General features: G+C 39.1%; 1 long non-coding RNA gene across 1 annotated transcript in view; it reads left to right on the forward strand.

The window, feature by feature from the left end:
- The window catches only part of LOC134761011 (uncharacterized), a 231232-nt gene that overhangs the window by 130978 nt on the left and 79717 nt on the right, over nt 1–20537 (forward strand). The window contains exon 3 of the long non-coding RNA XR_010139197.1: nt 16047–16160. This is a non-coding gene — a long non-coding RNA (uncharacterized LOC134761011). The remainder of the gene's footprint in view (nt 1–16046; nt 16161–20537) is intronic.

Raw genomic sequence — 20537 nt, forward strand, 5'->3', positions numbered from 1 at the left:
TCAATTCATTCAGGAGCAGTCTTTGGGAAATTTTCCATGAGCATCAGCAGAAATTAGCAGCCAAATTTTAGGATGAGGAAGTGCCAAGCTGCAGGTGGCAAACTTCCCAGGCATCTTCTTCTTCTTTTTCTTCTTCCTTTAAGATACCCAAGCACTGGGTGTTATCATCCCAGTATTTTTCCTGAGCTTTGATAAAAAAGAGACTTGCTTAGGCTCTGTTAAGCATTCTGAGGGAGAAATAACATAGAATCCCAGAGAGAATATACCTGATCCTTGACATTTCCATGAGAAACACCAAAGAGAAAGTAATTGATAGAGTAAGTTCATTGAATAAGGGGGCCATAAGGCCACCTTTCCCATACAAACACATCCAGACATTCATATTTTCTATTTCTTCATATTCAACTCATCATCTTAGTCAGCTTGAGTGTGATTTTTTTTTAAATGACAAACTAGATAGCTTTTAAACAACATAACTTTATTTCTCACAGATCTGGGAGCTGAGAAGTCCGAGGTCAAGGCACTGGCAGTTTTAATTTCGTGCCCGCTTTCTGGCTAATGGATGGCACTTTCTTGCTGTGTCCTCACCTAATGGAAGGGAGGAAGTAAGCTCTCTCGGAACTCTTATAAGGACAGTAATCTCATTCATGGGGCCTCAACCCTCATGACTTCATCTAATCCTAATTACCTCCCATAGACCCCACCTCTTAACATCACATTAGGGCATAAGATTTCAACGTAAGAATCTGGGGGGTACACAGCATTCGGTCCACAATACTCATTATGTGCTCTACAGTGTATAGGATAAGTATTGGTTCCATCAAATCCCTTCCACCTAAGATCAGTTGTTCATTGCGATCCTACTATTATTTTACATGCCTCTCCCAGACTCCACATTTTTTTTCATGCTCAGTGTACTTAGCAACAGACTCAGATCTATTCTGTAAGGCATTTTATCTCTCCCTGGATCATCTCCTGTTCATTATCATCTTATTTTTATCATATTACATTCTAGATTTATTATCTATTATATTACATGCCTGGAGGGTGGGATTCGTTTCGAGGAGAGGAGGTGTGAGAGAATTCCATACTGATTTCCCTTCTGTCTTTATGGCACCCTGTAATTTCAGACATTTGCCATTTCTACGCATCCACACTGGCCTCCCATACATCCGTTCTCCACACAATAACCAGAGTGACATTTTAAAAGCTCAGATATGCTTACATTACCCTCATTGCTTAAAATTCTTCAGAGATTCCCACTGCTCAAAACTCTTCAGAGATTCCTATTGCTCTGACCCTCAAGCTCCATATCTCCAGTGTAGCCTCTGTGGTCCTGGGCACTCTGACTTTTGCAGGTCACTGGTCTCCTCTTACCCTTCTCCGATGCATATTCTCACTGCTCCAGCCACCTTCATCCTTATATTCATGAATAATCCAGACTCTGGACCCCAAAAAGCATTTATCAGGTATTCCACCTGTCTAGGATGCTCCCTCTGCCTTCACCTCCTCACCTGCCTCCTCTACCTAGCTAACTCACCTTAAGATTTCAGCTCAGCCATCATCTATGCAGGAAACTCCTTTGCTGGCCAAAACCCTGTCTTCCCAACCTGGCCCCAGCGTCAGTGCCACTGTAATGCCATCATGGTGTTGTGTGCTGCTCCTGTGTAGCACCACTTCCCTTGTATTGTCTTCTGCTTTCTTTGTCTCCATTTCATCCTCTTTTCCTGGTAGACACTGAGCTCTATCAAAAGTGTTTTTGCCACTATTGTATCCTCAGCACATAGCATGTTCCCAAGAATAGTATGTATTTAATAAACAACTCATTCATTGAATAAACGAGTAAATGAGTAAATGAATAAAAGAAAATCTCATTAAGGCACCTCTTATTTCATAATTGAAATTAAATGTGATTAGATATTGACCTTGCAAAGAACATGATCTAGTAATATATTAGTCAGGCTAGGTTATGCTACAGTAACAAATAATCCCAAAATTTTGGGGTTCAAACAACAAAGCTTCTGTTGGGAATGTAAAATGGCACAGCAAGGCAATTTCTTACTAAACTAGACATGTGCTTACCATATGACCCAGCAATTGCACTCTTGGGCATTTATCCCAGGGAAGTGAAAACTTATGTTCATGCAAAATTCCGTGCATAAATGTTCATAGCAGCTTCATTCATAAGAGCCCTAAACTGGAAACAACTCAAATGTCTTTCAATGGGTAGATGGTTAAACAAACTGTGGTGTATCTATACCATGGAACACTACTAAACAAGAAAAAGGGATGAACTATCTATACACACAACAACTTCAATATATCTCAAGGGAATTGTGCCAAGTGGAAAAAAAGGTTACATATTTTTTTGCACAACATTGTGAATGTAATTAATGCTACTGAATAGTACGCTTAAAAATGGTTAGAATGATGGCCGGGCATGGTGGCTCATGCCAGTAATCCCAGCACTTTGGGAGGCTGAGGCAGGTAGATCACCTAAGGTCAGGAGTTTGAGACCAGCCTGGCCAACATAGCAAAATCCCATCTCTACTAAAAATACAAAAAATTAGCTGGGCATGGTGGCAGGCACCTGTAATATCAGATACTTCAGAGGCTGAGGCAGGAGAATTGCTCAAACATGGGTGGTGGAGGTAGCAGTGAGACGAGATCATGCCATTGCACTCCAGCCTGGGCAACAAGAGTGAAACCCCACCTCAAAAAAAAAATTGTTAGAATGGCAAATTTTACGTTGTATATATTTTACTACAATAAAAAATTTCAAGGTCACATACTGTATGATTCTACTGATCTGTTCTTGAAATGGCAAACACGTAGATATGGAGAACAGATTAGTTGTTGCCAGGAGTCAGGGAGAGGGAAGAAGGGAGGGAGGTGACTATGACTACTAAAGGGTAGCACGTGGGATTCTGTGGGGGGACTGCTCTGCTCTTTATCACACATGTGATAACATTTCAGGGAACTAAGTACACAAGCAGACATGCACAAAGGAGCACATGTAAAACTGGTGACATCTGAATAAAGTCAGTGGATTTTATCAATGTCTATTTTCTGCTTGTTGTATTATAGTTATGCAAGATGTTATCACTGGGGAAAACTGGATAAAAAGTAATAGGATCTCCTTGCATATGAGTGTATAAATATCTCACAAAAGAAGTTAAGTAACAACAACAACACAGGTTTACTCCTCACTCAAGCTACATGTCCTCCTTGGTGTGGCTGGGGATCCAGCCCATGAAAATAACACAGGCCATTGGAGCTTCTGCCATCTGGAGCTTCAACAGTCACCTCACCAGGGGAAGGAGATTTGGCAAATTTCAGTCAGCCCTCTGTATCTACGGGTTCCACATCCACCAACTCAACCAACCACGGATGGAAAATATTAAAAAATAATAACAACAATGGAAATAATACAAATTTTAAAATAATATAGGCTGGACACAGTGGCTCATGCCTGTAATCCCAGCACTTTGGGAGGCCAAGACGGGCAGATCACCTGAGGTCAGGAGTTTGACACCAGCCTGGCCAATGTGGTGAAACTCTGTCTCTACTAAAAATACAAAAATGAGCCAGTCGTGGTGGTGCATGCCTGTAATCCCAGCTACTAGGGAGGCTGAGGCAGAAGAATCGCTTGAACCTGGGAGGTGGAAGTTGCAGTGAGCTGAGATCGCACCACTGTACTCCAGCCTGGGTGACAGAGTAAGACTCTGTCTCAAATAAATAAATAAATAAAATAATATAAGATAATAACTACTTTTATACCATTTACATTGTATTAGGTATTCTAGGTAATCTAGAGTTGATTTTAAATATTTGGGAGGACATGCATAGGTTATATGCAAATACAACCCTATTTTATATAAGTACCTTGAGCATTCATGGATTTTGGTATCAGCAGGGGTTTCTGGAACCAATCCTCTGTGGATACTGAAGGACGACTGCACTCCCTGACTCTTAAAGACTTCCAGCTATAAGCAACATACATCATTTCCACTCAGGTTTCATCGGCCAAAGCAAATCCTCTGGCTTACTAACTTCTAGGAAGCAGGGAAGTTCAGCCTTGCCATGTGTCTGAAAATAAAATAATCAAAATATTGATGAAAGCACCACAGTCACAGCTGTTGATTAAGATTATATAAATGGTTAAAATACTTACAAAGCATTTAACATTTATACCATTATCATGTGACCAATTAAACAAGCATCTTCCATTTAGCAATAAATTAAATGTAGGGAAATACAAAAATAAATATTACACTTGTCACTGTGGATAAAACTTTGTACTGGGCCTGAGTTTCACTCTTCAGAAAAAGTGAAAGGCTACAATGTAAGTTAAAATGCAACCATGTAACAAAGACAGTTTCTCCTTTTGCCCATTGAATTTTCGTGGAAGTAATGCTTACCTGTAGCTTTTCTAGCTGAAGGCATAAGTAGTCAAAGCTTACCTGTAGTTTTGTTTTTTTTTTTTAAATCAGCAAGAAATTTCATTTATTTTTCTTTCTCCATCTTCAATCTCAAGCTTTGCTCAGACAGTCCATGTCATCTTTGGGAGGGAGGGGGTTCAACTTTTTTTTCAATAGTTTTGGGCAACAGGTGGTTTTTTGTTACGTGGATAAGTTCTTTCATGGTAATTTCTGAGATTTTGGTGCACCTGTCACCTCAGCAGTGTACACTGTACCCAATGTGTAGTCTTTTATCCTTCACCTCCCTCCCCGAGTTGCCAAAGTCCATTATATTATTCTTATGCCTTTGCATCCTCATAGCTTAGTTCCCAGTTATGAGTGAGAACATAGGATGTTTGGTTTTCCATTGCTGAGTTACTTCACTTAGAATAATTATGTCCAACTCCATCTAGGTTGTCGTGAATACCATTATTATTTCATTCCTTTTATGGCTAAGTAGTATTCCATGGGGTATATGTATCACATTTTCTTTATCCACTTATTGGTCAATGGGCATTTAGGCTGGTTCCATATTTTTGCAATTGCAAATTCTGCTGTTATAAACATGGACATGTAAGTGTCGTTTTCATACAATAACTTATTTTCCTCTAGGTAGATACCCAGTAGTGGGATTGCTGCATCAAATGGTAGCTCTACCTTTAGTTCTTTAAGACATCTCCATACTCTTTTTTTTAAAATTTTATTACTATTATACTTTAAGTTTTAGGGTACATGTGCACAACGTGCAGGTTTGTTACATATGCATACATGTGCCATGTTGGTGTGCTGCACCCATTAACTCGTCATTTAGCATTAGGTATATCTCCCAATGCTTTCCCTCCCCGCTCCCCCCACCCAACAACAGTCCCCAGTGTGTGATGTTCCCCTTCCTGTGTCCATGTGTTCTCATTGTTCAATTCCCACCTATGAGTGAAAACATGCAGTGTTTGGTTTTTTGTCCTTGCGATAGTTTGCTCAGAATGATGGTTTCCAGTTTCATCCATGTCCCTACAAAGGACATGAACTCATCATTTTTATGGCTGCATAGTATTCCATGGTGTATATGTGCCACATTTTCTTAATCCAGTCTATCATTGTTGGACATTTGGGTCGGTTCCAAGTCTTGCTATTGTGAATAGTGCTGCAATAAACATACGTGTGCGTGTGTGTTTATAGCAGCATGATTTATAATCCTTTGGGTATATACCCTGTAATGGGATGGCTGGGTCAAATGGTATTTCTAGTTCTAGATCCCTGAGGAATCACCACACTGACTTCCACAATGGTTGAACTAGTTTACGGTCCCACCAACAGTGTAAAAGTGTTCCTATTTCTCCACATCCTCTCCAGCACCTGTTGTTTCCTGACTTTTTAATGATCACCATTCTAACTGGTGTGAGATGGTATCTCATTGTGGTTTTGATTTGCATTTCTCTGATGGCCAGTGATGGTGAGCATTTTTTCATGTGTTTTTTGGTTGCATAAATGTCTTCTTTTGAGAAGTGTCTGTTCATATCCTTCGCCCACTTTTTCATGGGGTTGTTTGGCTTTTTTCTTGTAAATTTGTTTGAGTTCATTGTAGATTCTGGATATAAGCCCTTTGTCAGATGAGCAGGTTGCAAAAATTTTCTCCCATTCTGTAGGTTGCCTGTTCACTCTGATGGTAGTTTCTTTTGCTGTGTAGAAACTCTTTAATTAGATCCCATTTGTCAATTTTGGCTTTTGTTGCCATTACTTTTGGTGTTTTAGACATGAAGTACTTGCCCATGCCTATGTCCTGAATAGTATTGCCTAGGATTTCTTCTAGGGTTTTTATGGTTTTAGGTCTAACATATAAGTCTTTAATCCATCTTGAATTAATTTTTGTATAAGGTGTAAGGAAGGGATCCAGTTTCAGCTTTCTACATATGGCTAGCCAGTTTTCCCAGCACCATTTATTAAATAGGGAATCCTTTCCCCATTGCTTGTTTTTCTCAGGTTTGTCAAAGATCAGATAGTTGTAGATATGCGGCATTATTTCTGAGGGCTCTGTTCTGTTCCATTGGTCTATATGTCTGTTTTGGTACCAGTACCATGCTGCTTTGGTTACTGTAGCCTTGTAGTATAGTTTGAAGTCAGGTAGCATGATGCCTCCAGCTTTGTTCTTTTGGCTGAGGACTGTCTTGGCAATGTGGGCTCTTCTTGGTTCCATATGAAGTTTAAAGTAGTTTTTTCCAATTCTGTGAATAAAGTCATTGGTAGCTTGATGGGGATGGCATTGAATCTATAAATTACCTTGGGCAGTATGGCCATTTTCACGATATTGATTCTTCCTACCCATGAGCATGGAATGTTCTTCCATTTGCTTGTATCCTCTTTTATTTCCTTGAGCAGTGGTTTGTAGTTTTCCTTGAAGAGGTGCTTCACATCCCTTGTAAGTTGGATTCCTAAGTATTTTATTCTCTTTGAAGCAGTTGTGAATGGGAGTTCACTCATGATTTGGCTCTCTGTTTGTCTGTTATTGGTGTATAAGAATGCTTGTGATTTTTGTACATTGATTTTGTATCCTGAGACTTTGCTGAAGTTGCTTATCAGCTTAAGGAGATTTTGGGCTGAGACAATGGGGTTTTCTAGATATACAATCATGTCATCTGCAAACAGGGACAATTTGACTTCCTCTTTTCCTGATTGAATACCTTTTATTTCCTTCTCCTGCCTGACTGCCCTGGCCAGAACTTCCAACACTATGTTGAATAGGAGTCATGAAAGAGGGCATCCCTGTCTTGTGCCAGTTTTCAAAGGGAATGCTTCCAGTTTTTGCCTACTCAGTATGATATTGGCTGTGGGTTTGTCATAAATAGCCCTTATTATTTTGAGATACGTCCCATCAATACCTAATTTATTGAGAGTTTTTAGCATGAAGGGTTGTTGAATTTTGTCAAAGGCCTTTTCTGCATCTGTTGAGATAATCATGTGGTTTTTGTCTTTGGTTCTGTTTATATGCTGGATTACATTTATTGATTTGCATATGTTGAAGCAGCCTTGCATCCCAGGAATGAAGCCCACTTGATCATGGTGGATAAGCTTTTTGATGTGCTGCTGGATTCGGTTTGCCAGTATTTTATTGAGGATTTTTGCATCAATGTTCATCAAGGATATTGGTCTAAAATTCGCTTTTTTTGTTTTGTCTGTGTCACGCTTTGGTATCAGGATGATGCTGGCCTCATAAAATGAGTTAGGGAGGATTCCCTCTTTTTCTATTGATTGGAATAGTTTCAGAAGGAATGGTACCAGCTCCTCTTTGTACCTCTGGTAGAATTTGGCTGCGAATCCGTCTGTTCCTGGACTTTTTTTGGTTGGTAAGCTATTAATTATTGCCTCAATTTCAGAGCCTGTTATTGGTCTGTTCAGAGATTCAACTTCTTCCTGGTTTAGTCTTGGGAGGATGTATGTGTCGAGGAATTTATCCATTTCTTCTAGATTTTCTAGTTTATTTGTGTAGAGGTGTTTATAGTATTCTCTGATGGTAGTTTGTATTTCTGTGGGATCAGTGGTGATATCCCCTTTATCATTTTTTATTGGATCTATTTGATTCTTCTCTCTTTTCTTCTTTATTAGTCTTGCCAGTGGTCTATCAATTTTGTTGATCTTTTCAAAAAACCAGCTCCTGGATTCATTGATTTTTTGAAGGGTTTTTTGTGTCTCTATTTCCTTCAGTTCTGCTCTGATCTTAGTTATTTCTTGCCTTCTGCTAGCTTTTGAATGTGTTTGCTCTTGCTTCTCTAGTTCTTTTAATTGTGACGTTAGAGTGTCAATTTTAGATCTTTCCTGCTTTCTCTTGTGGGCATTTAGTGCTATAAATTTCCCTCTACACACTGCTTTGAATGTGTCCCAGAGATTCTGGTATGTTGTGTCTTTGTTCTCATTGGTTTCAAAGAACATCTTTATTTCTGCCTTCATTTTGTTATGTACCCAGTAGTCATTCAGGAGCAGGTTGTTCAGTTTCCATGTAGTTGAGCGGTTTTGAGTGAGTTTCTGAATCCTGAGTTCTAGTTTGATTGCACTGTGGTCTGAGAGACAGTTTGTTATAATTTGTGTTATTTTACATTTGCTGAGGAGTGCTTTACTTCCAAGTATGTGGTCAATTTTGAAATAGGTGTGGTGTGGTGCTGAAAAAAATGTATATTCTGTTGATTTGGGGTGGAGAGTTCTGTAGATGTCTATTAGGTCTGCTTGGTGCAGAGCTGAGTTCAATTCCTGGGTATCCTTGTTAACTTTCTGTCTCATCGATCTATCTAATGTTGACAGTGGGGTGTAAAAGTCTCCCATTATTATTGTGTGGTAGTCTAAGTCTCTTTGTAGGTCACTCAGGACTTGCTTTATGAATCTGGGTGCTCCTGTATTGGGTGCATATATATTTAGGATAGTTAGCTCTTCTTGTTGAATTGATCCCTTTACCATTATGTAATGGCCTTCTTTGTCTCTTTTGATCTTTGTTGGGTAAAGTCTGTTTTATCAGAGACTAGGATTGCAACCCCTGCCTTTTTCTGTTTTCCATTTGCTTGGTAGATCTTCCTCCATCCCTTTATTTTGAGCCTATGTGTCTCTGCACGTGAGATGTGTTTCCTGAATACAGCACACTGATGGGTCTTGACTCTATCCAATTTGCCAGTCTGTGTCTTTTAATTGGAGCATTTAGTCCATTTACATTTAAAGATAATATTGTTATGTGTGAATTTGATCCTCTCATTATGATGTCAGCTGGCTATTTTGCTTGTTAGTTGATGCAATTTCTTCCTAGCCTTGATGGTCTTTACAGTTTGGCATGTTTTTGCAATGGCTGGTACAGGTTGTTCCTTTCCATGTATAGTGCTTCCTTCAGGAGCTCTTTTAGGGCAGGCCTGGTGGTGACAAAAATCTCTCAGCATTTGCTTGTCTGTAAAGTATTTTATTTCTCCTTCACTTATAAAGCTTAGTTTGGCTGGATATGAAATTCTGGGTTGAAAATTCTTTTAAGAATGTTGAATATTGGCCCCCACTCTCTTTTGGCTTGTAGTGTTTCTGCCAAGAGATCAGCTGTTAGTCTGATGGGCTTCCCTTTGTGGGTAATCCGACCTTTCTCTCTGGCTGCCCTTAACATTTTTTCCTTCATTTCAACTTCGGTGAATCTGACAATTATGTGTCTTGGAGTTGCTCTTCTCAAGGAGTATCTTTATGGCGTTCTCTGTATTTCCTGAATGTGAATGTTGGCCTGCCTTGCTAGATTGGGGAGGTTCTCCTGGATAATATCCTGCAGAGTGTTTTCCAACTTGGTTCCATTCTTCCCGTCACTTTCAGGTACACCAATCAGACGTAGATTTTTTTGCTAGTGACTAGTAATGGTGAGCATGTTTTCATGTGATTATTGGGTATTTGTATATCTTCTCTGGAGAACTGTCTATTTACTTCCTTTCCCATTTTTACATTGGGTTATTGAGGTTTTTTTTATATATTCTGGATATTAATCCCTTATCGGATATGATTTGCACATTTTCTCCTATTTTGTTGCCTTTATTATATCCATCCTGTAGCTTTTCTATCTGAAGACATAAGTAGTCAATTTAAAATGAAACTGACATGTGAAAAAGTTTGTAGATGTTCAGGGAGGCTGTGTAGAAGGCTTTGGGATGGGTGAGCATACATAGATCAGATTGATAAATTTGGACGATCATAGGTGCAGGACAAACAACAGAAAAGCGAGGAGTTTGCTAAGAAAAGAAACATAATACCACTAATCAAGAAATAACCAGAAAGCTCTGAGAATAACCAACTGCATGTTGTAGTTGTAAGAAATTAAATAAAATATTTTGCTATGTAGAAACATATCTAAGACATATTTTTAACATGCACTTTGTATGTATTTAATAAACACCTTGTATGTATTTAAGAACACAATTATATTGATCAGAGTTGCTTAGGATCAGGAACAACAGGAAACTCATGCTTAACTAGCATCCAGTGACTGGCGTCACTGTCTATGGCACCCAATTTTAACCCGCACGATGCTCTCGCATGTTTACTCGCACCCTATTTTACAAATGCATCAAGAGTCAGAGAAGTGACATTATGTATCCAGAGCTGCCATTTGCATCTAGGACTGCCTGACAACTGAGTCTGGTAGACTGTGCTGTACCCCTTACTCATCATCAGTTCCCTGGGGTGGCACCACGTACAAGGGCTTCTGTGACTGGCTTCAGCCTCCTTTTCCAAATTCTGTTCACTGCTTCCTTCTATGGCCTCCAATCTCCAGCCAAAGGACATCTCTCACACTTCCTCAAGCCCAGCCTTCAAAATGCAGCCTCTGCCTCTTCAAATGCAGTTCCCCCTGCCCTTTCTTTCTTCCCTCTTTACCCCAAATCTTACCGATTCTGCAGATCCTAGCTCATGTGCTACCTCCTTCAAGTCTTTTGTCATCATTGCATTAAAACCTTTCAGATACAAAGCAAGAAATTAATGAACAGATGAATGAATGAAGAGATAGGCAAATGGTGTTTTCCCCTAAAAGCTATGTTCTGTCCCCCTAATTCTTTCCCAAGCGTTTTGTGGTTGTTGTTATATTCTATTGGCTATTAAGTAGCTATTTGAATTCAACTCAGAAGTCATTAATTGCGTTTTTATTATTGCAAAGTTCCATGCTGAGTAGGGAGGGGAATGCAACAGTGGATAAGACACAGTCCAGTCTCTGCACTTTACGTTTTCACAAACCCTTTTGGCGAAATCACTCGAGCTCCCTTGTCAGACTCTCAGATCCTTGAAAGAGAAAGTACATTTACAGAGTGGGAATGCTACTTCATGCTTTTTCTAAGAGAATTCTGACTTACATCAACATTCTTCATCAAGAGCAAAGCTCAATGTAGAATAACTCCATTCCTGGCCAAGTCAAGACCCGCCAGGCTCCGGGATGCATGGCTTCATCACTCAGGATCGCAAATAACCTATTGCGGCTTCAGCTGGTTTGAAATGATAAGGTTGGGAAAACCAAACAGTACTGCCCTAGTGTTCATAAAAATAAGCAGAAATTAGAGAAGCCTTAGCATTCTTAAGAGTTATCATTTATTATGATAACCTTGCTCATTTCAAGAGTGATCCCGGAACAGTTAAAAAAAATAAAATAAGATGGCAACGTAATACTACTATTTAAAATAAAATCATGGATTAATACCAGAAAACTTCAGACTATTCCATTTAACTTCATGTAGGGGAATCTGCAAAATTAAGTTAAGTGACTCAGGCTTTTTATTTATAGAAACAACTTGGATGTTGGTCTGAGAAGTGAGATAAAGTTTTCAAATAAGCTCAAGTCACAGAGAACTGTAAATAATGAAGAACCATGTGGATGGAAAATAAATCTTTTAAGTACCCTACTTGATAGGAGAAGCATTTCATATTAGATAAAACCTAATAAAAATATTTAAAGACAGGATGTAAAAATTATACACACACACACACACACACACACACACACACATATATAATCACGAAACCTGCATCACCATTTTGTATCCCAAGGGAAAACAAGAAGAAAAAAATAAAATGGAAAAGTTGTATTGCTATTTAAAAAAAAAAAAAAAGTAAATTTCTTCCTGCTCGCTCCGCAAGAGGAACCTTGGAACTAAAGTGTGGGACACAGACTGGCTGAGGACCCAGCTAGCCAACAGCATTCCCTGGTCTGAATTAGCAAAAGGTACCCCCTCTGGGTGGATTTAGCACTCTGAACATATGGCTTGACATCTGAAGAGTCGGTTTCAGCTAAGGAAAGGTGTCTGCCTCCCAGAAAATGCAGCCCTGCCTAAGTGCTGGACTGTAGCTCCCCAGTCCCCTTGCAGTAGGACATACATTTCACAATGGACCCCACCGGCCCCCTGGAATTCTGTATGAAATGTCTAGGGGAAAGGCATTGGATTGTAGTCCCCATTCTAATTTTTGAGCTAACCTTCACCTCTCTGAGCTCAGTTTCTTCCCCTGCAAATTGAGAAGGTGGTGCCCGTCAGACCTACTCCAATAGGAAGGATCAGATGAGCTTCCTAACGGAGAAAGGCTGGGTTAATTGCCCACCGTCATGTAGGAGTAAAACTATCCGTATTGAATAAGCCATCCCTCATTTACATTTCAGAGAATAAAATGTTTTCCCATTTTACATCCTAATGTATTCTTATGTGGACATTTTACAGTGCATTTATTTTCCAATTTTGTTCATTTAGATTTGTTTCTTCAAGTAAATTAATAATTATAATAAATTGAAACATGATAATGATTAACATTTACTGACCACATTTCCATGTGCCAGGCATTGTATCAAGCACTTCTAATATCTTTGTGGTCTCATGTCATCCTCACAAGGTGGGAGTGTTACTTCCTCCATTGTACAGATGCAAAACCTAAGACACAAAAATTAAGTAACAAAAAATAGCACACACAGGGTTTAAATGAACATCTTTGTGATCCACAGCTTTTCCTCCCCAAAATTTCATTATGGAAAATTTGAAACAGAGATAAACAGGAATCACTCTACGCTACCACCTCACTTTTGGCATAATGCTGTTCATCCTCTTTATATTATTCTAATATTGTAGGAGGATTTCTTTTCATTACAGAGTGGATAGAATAGAGAGAGGATTTTTTATACAGTTGAGGTATAGCTATTAATAGTTGGCCTCCACCACCAGTTTAGGAAGATGGGAGAAAAACTAATGTTGTCTGCGTTGCAATAGTTTTTTTAAGTTCTGCAAGTGCTAATTTAATTCCTAACATCAGTCCTAGAATCATTTATTCTTGCTAATAATTGCAGCAATAACAATTCAGAATCTCTGCAGCTTTGGCAAAGGTAGTCAAGGAAATAAACATTGTATTTAATTAAGTCTCTATTGAGAGTAAGTGGAAGGTGCTTAATCATGTTCATGAGCCTCTAACTACACTCTCTTATCAGAGACTCCACTCGGGACACTCTGTAGCTTCTTAAAACTGACAGGCTACAAATCATGCCCTGGACTGCACCACTGATTCCTTTGAAAAATATCACCTGCAACTTGTGCACATCATGCCTCCAAATATTAGACTCTATTTATGGAACCCATCCTGTACAAATCATCCTGACTTTAGAAAACGTTCCCAGTATCAAAACATAGGCATCCCTATTGGGCTCAAAATATCTGATTCCCATAGGCTTGAGCAATGTAGAGTTGCTCATTCAAAAGCCCAGCTTCTTCTCCAGGTTTCTGGTTTGGTGATAATCAAGAGAACTTTTGAGCAATTACTGTGTGTCAAGTAATGAATTGGGCACTTAAGAATTATCTCTTTTAACGTTAAAAACAATCCTATGAGGTAGTTAACACCCTCATTTTATAAATAGGGAACCAATCTTAAAGTGATTATTTGTCCAGGGTTCTCTTTTTTCTGAGCACAGGAGAATCCTCGTTGGCTTGACACTAGCTCAGTTTTAACCACAACATCCTAATACCTCCCAGGCTAGGCACTGGCTCCAAAGAGACAATGAGGCTCTATCACACCTCTCTCCCCTGTGAGCCCTCCAGCTGCAGTGAATCAAAAAACAGCACTCTCTCAGATAGAACCAGGATTAGTCTACTGGTCGAGTCCACATATTAATATTTTGCCATTCCAGATCTGAGCCACAATCCACTCCTCCGTGCCATGCTCTGGAAGCAATTCAGGAAGTAAAAGAGGATTCACAGAGCCATTGCGATCAACCCAACATGGTTCATTGAAGAATTGAAGGACTTGGTACATAATAATGATAATAATAATAATAATAATAAAAGAAAAAAAAATAAAAAATAAATAAATATTAAAAAAAAAAAAAGAAAGCTTCTCAGACCTTAAGAATATATCACTCTATATTTAAAAGGACTACCATAATAAATGAGCAAAAATGAAAAAAAAAAAAAAAAAAAGAATTGAAGGACTTGGAAATCACAGTTCCTTTGCTTCCCCTCTTTTATGGTTATATGCTCCTTAGGAACACCACCAGAGAGTAGGTGTCCCCCAGGCATAAGTTTTCACCCACACACATCAGGATAAGCTTCTGTTGCATCCACATTTGAACTAATCTCAAAGGAGACAATTTGGGGAATTTCGATCATGCTCGCCTAGTGTCACAGCCCTCCCAGCAGCAAGCAATGCTTGGATCCTTATAGGAAATTCAAGTGCTCACAATTCCAGCTGTGCAATAGATGTCATTCTCACTTTGTCTTCCACTGGTGTGGGGTAGCTGCAGAAATGCTACATTTGTCATCCTTACTTTCAAGAAAAAAAATGTCTCTATTACAAGGCTATCTATAGTTTTTCCAATGTTTTTGCAAAGAAGGGGAAAAGAGGATGTGTTGAAAGACATGGCTGCCTGTGGACACTGCTGAGTAAATTTTGGCCAGTGTGGTGTAGTCATGAAGCTCCAAAAATATATATTTTTTCCCGGTTCAAAAGGGAAGGGAACAGTTCCTCACTGCACTAGAAAAGTGCTGGGACTTGACAGACAAAGACAAAACCTACTCTTGCCACTTTTCTCTAAAGTGTTTCCATAAGCCCAAATTTCTGGGTGGTTACAAGTAATTTGCTTCAACTTAATTTCTTTCATTCAAGTTTTTGGAAAAAAAAATCTGTCACAGGCAATGGAAAATAATTAAGACATTAGCCCACTGTTGGATGTTCAGACAGCAAGCTGCATTAACCTACATGTCAATGTTGAATTACAATATTACCAAACATATAGAAAGTCAAGGAACGAGAGAAACAAATGAGCCCTGGTCATATTCCACTCGTTAAGTTCCTTGCCTTTCTGCTCTGGCCGTCATCTTCTCCAGTCCTCTGCTGCTATCTCTTGAATGAATTGACTCTGCCAACTTCGAGGATCCTCCTTAGTAATCTATTCAATATGTGCATTCCCTTTGGAAGGAATACAGTAGTCTGGTGTGCGTTTTCTATCTGCTCCTAATTTCCTATCCTGTGAATTATGTCATCTAGTTTTTGTGCTTTTGCCAGTGGGAAAAGGCTGTCTAGATCAATTTGGTTGGACCACCTCATATCCCTAGGAACATCAATTAGATCACCACAAAGCTGAGTCATGCCTAGGAAGACCACCCTCAGTTTCCTCTACTGTCCCTTAGTTTAAACACTTAGCCTTAGGAAGGCTCTCGGAGATGTCATCTGACACACAGTGCTTCTGCCTAATCCAGTCCTATAGTGGGTCAGGTTTGTGCACATCTTGCAAAAGCCACAGACATATGCTGAGATATTCAGTCTACAAAGAGATGTATTCTGGCTATGGAGGGTAGATTTTGATCCAGGAAGTGAGATTTTTTTATTCCCACCCTCCTGAATTTCATCAGAGCAGCTTCAGAGGATGTGGGAAGCTCTTATGATTTCCAGACTGATGTTATTAGATTAGAATGTAAGGGGTAATGCAATGCTCACATCTACACAAACGGCGAGAATGAAAAGAACTTCACGTCAAATTACCTGGATCATTGTTTCCATTGTTTAGTTTGATGTCCATGGCAAAACACATACTCAGAAAATTTTGTAAAGTATTTTAATCCAATCTTGTCTTCTTGACAGAATACATTTAAAGGGATGGAAGACTGATGTCCATGGCATCCTCTGAACCTAAGATCCTAAGACATGTCACCCATAATCTGGTCACACCATCCAAAAGAAACCCTGAAGGCACAGGTAATTAACGTGAAATGTTCAAACATACTTTGAAGACAAAGCGTATTTTCTTCTCTTTGTCTTCTCTACTCTGTGTTAATCATTTGGTTAATGGATATGGGTCAACTAAAAATTGGACTTGTATTTAGAAGTCATTAAAGGGAAAAAGGGAGAAATTTGTTTGGCTGTCCAGCAGGACTCTGAAAGCTGGTACCTGCCATGCTTGTCTGGGAAGAAGAGGCATGAACGTGACCTTTTGGGTAGAACACAAATAGCCAGCATTCCTTATGCTTGTGGCTCCAAGGGCCCCGGGGCTGAGAACCAGCCAATTTCTGTCCCTGGAAATTGATTATAGAAGCTCTTGTCAGTGTCCCGGCCTCTGAAGCCAAATCTAATTAGAGATGAGCAACCACAGCCCCATTCGTTCATGGCTAAAATCTGCTTTCCTCTGAACCAATCAGACTGTAGCTGTACCTGCATGGAGGAGAAAAGAACTTGTTCCTGGACTATGTTCCTGTGTTATAATGAATAAGACCAAGGGCTGGGTTATTTTGCTTGGTTGTCCCAAATACTTGACTCCATGTACCCTCTGCTCTGGCTGTCATAGTCCCTTTGCTGCCACCAGCAATAAAAACACTTATCGGTTAAAATAGAATAATTCCAGAACCATCACAGATAACTAGCTACATGTTCCAGATGCCCATAAGATGGGAAGTGTCTTCAATCGGAAACATCACAACCATGGTTTTGTTTGTTCAATTTACATAAATTAGCAGCTGGTTTCTCAATTTCCTCCACCAAAGTCAGTACTCACAAGGAAACATTTTTATAGATGACAGAAGTATTAATTGCCTGGAAGTCCCTAAATTGGAATGACATTCTTTTTAGAGCAAGACCTGATATTATTTTATTATAATTGTATTACATGAATATACTGTTGTTTCAAATCATACAGGATACATGAAACATAATAAAAAGATTCTCTTCAAACATCACCATTCTCCATATACACAAACATGGATCCCCTCTATTTCCATGAAGAAATTGCTGTTGGCAGTTTTTGACATACACTTCCAGAATGTTTTCAATTAAACTAAATATTTATGTTTTTGTTTTTCTGTTTCATATAGTTATAGCTTACACATATCAGGTTAACTTTTTTAAAAATTTAATATGCCTTGGAGCCTTTTCCATGTAAGCATATATAAATTTTATCACCTTCCTTTTAATTGAGAATCTATCACCTGGTCTCTTTCCCAATATTAGGGGAAATGTTTCCAATATCTCACCATTTAACATGATGCCTCCCATAGGTTTTTGTAGATTTTTTTCTATCCAATCAAGGAAGTTCCTTCTATTCTTAGTTTGCAGAGAGTTTCTCATATTGAATAGATGTTAAACTTTGTCAAATGTTTTTCCATACATCTATGGAGATGATGATTAAATTAGTTTTTACTTTCTGTTTATGTGCTGAACTACATTGATTTATTTTCAAATGTTAAAATACTCTTGCATATGTGGAATAAACCCCACTTGGTCATACTATATTATCCTTTTCATATACTGCTAGATTCTGTTTGCTAATATTGTGTAACATTTTTACATTTATATGAAGGAGTTTGTCGTTTTTCTTCCTTACAACTCCTTCAGTTTTGGAATCAGTTTATGCTGGCCTCATAAAAAGAATTGGGCAGGAGTCTCTTTTTTTCTACTTTCTAGAAGCCTTTGTACAAGATTAGTTTACCTTTTCCTGAATTTTGGAAAAAGGCACCAATGAAGTCTTCTGTGCCTGGAGTTTTGTTTGTGGAGAGGTTTTTAATAATGAATTCCATTTCTTTAGTAGATACCAAACCATTCAGATTTCTGTTTCTTCTTTTGTCAGCTTACATAATTTGCATATCTCATGGCATGTGTTCATTTCAACCAAATTTCCAAATGTATTGGCCTAAGGCTGTTTGTTGTAACATATTATTTGCTTTTCAATATCTGTAGGGTCTGTGGTGAAAATTTTCTCTTTCTTGCTAGTTTCCCTTTCTTTTTCAAAGTTCTTCTTGGTAGCAGTTTATATTCAATTTTATCAATCTTCTCAAGGAAATATTTTAGGATTTTTAAATTCTATTGTACTTGTTTTTCTATTTAATTTGTTTATCAATATAGTACAAGAAAATTCTGGTCTCTGCCTGTGGTAGGCAGAATAAGGGTCCCTCAAAAATATCCACATCCTAATCCCTGGAATCTGTGAATGTGTTACCATACATGGCAAAAAGAACTTTGCAGATGCAATTAAGGTTTTGGTCCTTTAGATGAGGAGATGATCCTGGATTTTCCAGGTGGGCTGAATCTAATCACAATGTCCTTAAGAGTAGAGAACCTGTCTCAGCTTCACACAGAAAAATGGAACATGAAAAGGATTCAACCTGCTATTTCTGGCATTGAAATGCTAGAATGGGACCACCAGCCAAGGAATTTGGTCGTCTCTAAAAACTGAGAATAGGCCTGGGCATGGTGGCTCATGCCTATAATCCCAGTGCTTTGGGAGGCCAAGGCAGGAGGATTGCTTGAGGCCAAGAGTTTGAGGCCAGCCTGGGCAACATGGCAAGACCCTTTCTCTACAAAAATAAAAATAAAATTAGCCAGGCATGATGGCGTGGGTCTGTAGTCCTAGCTACTTGGGAAGCTGAGGCAGGAGAATCACTTGAGCCCAGGAGGTCAAGGCTTCAGTGAGCCATAATTGTACGGCTGCACTCCAGCCTGAATGACAGGAAGAGACCCTGTCTATAGGAAAAAAAAAAAAAAAAAATCTGAGAATGGTCTTCAATTTATAGCCAGCAACTGATCCTACAACCTCAAGGAACTGGATTCTGCCAACAACCCAAATGAGCAAGAAACAGATTGAGCCTCCAGAAAAATAAGGCAAACCTGCCTCCACCTTGATTTTAGCCCAGTGAGATCTGTGCAAACTTTCTGACCTGCAGAATTATAAGATAATAGATTTATGTTGTTTTAAACCACTAAGTTTGTGGTAATTTGTTACAATAGCAATAGAAAATGATTATGCCACCCTGCATAGCTTAGAGTCCAAAGAGGGAGCAAGAACATACATCGTCCACGACAAATCAGCAGGGTATGACTGTGGGGTGGGGGAGGGGAGATGAGTGATTTAACCCTGGCTTCACCTTCAAAAAGAGCCTCAAATTTAAATTTGACTTTATTGGCAAATGCCCATATATGTACATATGATCATTGTAATATGAGTACATCTGTGTGTATGAAATAATCCAACTTGTTAAACATTTAAATGCTGCGAAGATTTGTCACCCTTTTGAAACATTTCTTCATTTTCCCATGTATTGCAGATCTCAAAGACAGTGGTCTGAGCCTCTTTCATGTGAAAGGAGGCAGGACTAAGTGGAGCTGAGCGGAGCTCCATTGATAGTGTGCTCCGTAAGGAAGGAACTATGTGTGCAAAACCCAGTAATGAAGATAGAAATCGTGGGCACAGAGAACATGAGAGGAAACCACAGAGTCTGACACAGTGATGGGGCTGCAGGTGGCACAAGGGATACTGGGGAAGCAGGCAGGACCTGCTGGTGTAGGGTCCATAGGGCTGTGCTAGCCATTTGGACCTCATCCAAAGGGCAATGAGGAGCTATGAAAGGTTTAAAGGGGAAGGGGACTCACACTTAATTGTGTTCTTTCCTGCAGTATTCCCTGGTTATAACATAGATGTAATAGCTTCCCCATCCCTCTCTACATCTTAACCTTCTGGGAAGAAGAGCACCCAGCCGAGGAGGAATGGTGGGTAGGAGATTCATGTGGCCCTAAGGTTACAAGCAAGGAAGGAAGTTCTGATTTGGGCCTCCAGAGTTTGCTCGTGGCAATTGAAAATATTTCCTGTGAAAGGCAAAAGGCAAGCTGAACTGAAAGATGATCCCCCTTCTTAATGGACTCTGCACCCAGTCAATGTCACTGCCTCCTTCTGTGTGAGGAAGACCCTTGGCAGGGCTGCCCACACTATTCTTATACTTTTCTCTTATGCTTTTCCACACTTTTTTTTTTTACTTCTTATAAATTTTTTCAGACAAACAGAAAAGTCAAGCATGATATTATTCACACTCACAGACTATTTCCTCTAACAATTGTTAACATTTTACCATGTTTGATTCATCTAATTTTTGTTCCGTAGTATGTTGCAGTAAATTACAGACATCAAGACATTTTATTCTAAAATGGTTAGGTATGAATCCTGGAGGATTGTTCTATATACCACAGATCAGTATAATTCCTAACAAGATTAACAGTTGCTTAATATAATCTAAGCCAAGTCTATCTTCCCATTTCCCCCACTGTCCCCAAATGTCTTTACAACTGCTTTGTTCCATTTAAGACTCAATCAAA

This window comes from Pongo abelii, chromosome 2 (assembly GCF_028885655.2).
Source record: "Pongo abelii isolate AG06213 chromosome 2, NHGRI_mPonAbe1-v2.0_pri, whole genome shotgun sequence".
NCBI lineage: Eukaryota > Metazoa > Chordata > Mammalia > Primates > Hominidae > Pongo > Pongo abelii.